At 34.5% G+C, this 2,665-nt stretch overlaps 1 protein-coding gene and 1 pseudogene across 4 annotated transcripts in view; one reads left to right on the top strand and one right to left on the bottom strand.

Moving 5' to 3' along the window:
* SGMS1 (sphingomyelin synthase 1) overlaps window positions 1–2,665 on the bottom strand; it is a 266,110-nt gene that overhangs the window by 61,150 nt on the left and 202,295 nt on the right. The window lies entirely within an intron of this gene.
* On the top strand, window positions 745–863 carry LOC111740840 (annotated as a pseudogene).

Here is a 2,665-nt window from a genome sequence, read left to right as displayed (position 1 = left end):
ATTATGAAAAAGTTCTGGAGGTGGGTAGTGTGTGGGGTGATGATTATACAATATGAATGTACTTAATACTACTAAATTGTGTACTTAAAATGGTTAAAATGGCATATTTTAAGTTATGTGTATTTCACCACAATGAAAAACAAAGTTAAATCGCCAACTATACCCAGCAAATGAGCTGAGAAGAATCATAAGCAGTCCCACCGCGGGCTTGGGCCGGTTCTGTGGGCGGCTTTGTGCGGCCTAGCTGAGGGTGTCTGCCTTTACGCCTTGTCTTCTCTACCTTGTATCTTTCAGGAGTTTAACTACAGCGTGGATGGGAGCATGGGGTGATTCAGGAAAGAATGAAATTGTAATCAGTCAGCTGGCTAAACTCAGTATCCCCTTACTGCAAATCTGATAAAGAAGAAAGTGGTACTTTCGGTAACTCCACTCTCCAGCTGTAGAATACAAGGGGTGAAGGCAGGCCTTCCTTTATCCTTCTTTATAATTCTCTGATCCCACTGAGGTTGAAACTATTAGATAAAATTAGATTGTTACTGCACACATATATATCTTTTATTTTAGGTAACTTTTACATGGTAGTAACCTTGGAAACAAGAATTGGAATTAAATTTTACTTTTGACCTGTGAGTTTCAGTTGGTATCAGTCAAACTTAGCGGAAAGAAGAGTCTACATATATGAGAAACTGACCAAATAAATCAGTACCCTTATAAGCAGCAATTCCATTTATAAATTATCTTCTTGTCTACGGCCATGCCACTCTGAACAAGCCCAATCCCAGCTGATCTCGGAAGCTAAGCAGGGTCGCGCTTGGTTAGTACTTGGATGGGAGACCACCTAGGAGGACCAGGTGCTGTAGGCATAAAAAATAAAAATGAAAAAAAATAAGGGATTGTAAACTGATAAGGTCCTTGCAATCTGTGAGGTCAACCAAGGGATGCCTCACCTAAAAAAGAAAAAAAAAAAAAGAAAACCTTCCCATGTATAAATTATCTTCTTGTTGGAAAATGTTTACTTTAGGATATAAAAAAAATACACTGATACTTTATATTGTCAATTATAAGCAGCTGTCTGTTCAGTATATGTAAGGCATGGTCAGTTTTGTATTATCTACATCATACATAGAAATATACACACAAAAAGTAAGAATTTAGGTCTACCTACCAAACTGATGAAACTTACCCCTGGTGACTTAACAATTCTGTTTATCTTTTCATAATTACAAATTTATTATAAGGAATACATTGTTTTTATAACCAATAAGACTATGAAAACAAATAGGTGGTTTAAAGTGGATGCCCTTCCCCAATACACAAACACATTCCATCTCCTCATTCCATCCCCATCAAAAACACACCCCTATCCTCTACTATCAACAGAAACTGAGAGGAGAGACCTGGCAAGTTGACAGACTAAATTTAGCAGACAGATCTAAGTCACATTTCCTTTCAAAATCAGTCCCTGAAATAGTTCTGGTCTTGCGAAACTAAACTTTCTAGGCCTGCCATGCCACGCTTCATTTTGTATGTTTCTAGTTTTATCAAATGTCTACAGGAATTACATACTATTAAAAATAGCATCCCCGTCTGCTAGCTGATGCAACACCTTGGCAAACAGCAACTTGATTTTTGTGGAACACCTACCACATGTAAATCTAAATAACAAAGGTCAAAGTCTTTAGAAGTAGATTATTAACTTCAGGAGTCATAACAACATACGATAGATTTTTATTAAGAAGGAAGAAAACTACTTTTTATAAAAGAAAAATAAATGCTTAAATATTTTAAGGTACTTTTATAAGCTATGAAATTATCTAACTCTCTCAGCCAAAATCTGGGGTAAGTTTACAGGTGAAGACATGGAGGTTTCAGAAAGTGATTTCAAGTTAGATCTTTATACTATAATTCTAATTATATTAATCAAAGGATTGCCCAGAATTTAACATTAAATTATTTAGAGATGAACAGAACCAAAAAGTCCACTTCCTTTTTCTTTGAAAAGATTTCTAATGAAATTATATGTTATCGGGATTTTTAAAATGTATATAGGATTTTCTTTCAAATTGGCATTTTCCTCTTCGGCTAAAGTTCTAAAACAATCTACATGTTTTGTCAAACTATCAATCTTTTAATAAAATAAAAGATGGTTACCTTCATGTATCTTTTGAATTAAACAGTGTAAGTGTCATTTGTATAATTTTAATTTTACCAACTATATTTATAGAGAAAAGTTTGAAAGAGCTAGACAGCAAGAAGAAACACAGAATTTATAATCTGAGGATGCAGGATATAGAAATCATTTGAAGAAAATCATGACAGTTTTACAATGACTAGTTTTCATTTTCCTCGGTAAAATTACATATAACTTTGATTTGGACTACTTCATATGCCAGGTCCCTGGTATGTGTCATAGAGGGTTCTCTCTCATAAAATAAGTGCCTCTATGTGCTAGGATCTTATGAAAGATTTTTAAGCTGTGACACAGGACATCGATGTTTTTTCTTCTGCAGCTGCCTCCACTGTTATACCTGAGTGTAGATTAGCTAAGAGGGCAATTCTAGGATATCCAGGTATGGTAGTTAAAACATATTCTGAAACAATTTCTCCTTTTAAAAATATAAATCTGACCTTGAAAAACATAGAAACAAACAAACAAACAAACAAA

Source organism: Pteropus vampyrus, unplaced genomic scaffold, assembly GCF_000151845.1.
Source record: "Pteropus vampyrus isolate Shadow unplaced genomic scaffold, Pvam_2.0 Scaffold68, whole genome shotgun sequence".
Lineage (NCBI taxonomy): Eukaryota > Metazoa > Chordata > Mammalia > Chiroptera > Pteropodidae > Pteropus > Pteropus vampyrus.
This window is presented reverse-complemented; position numbering and strand designations above follow the sequence as displayed.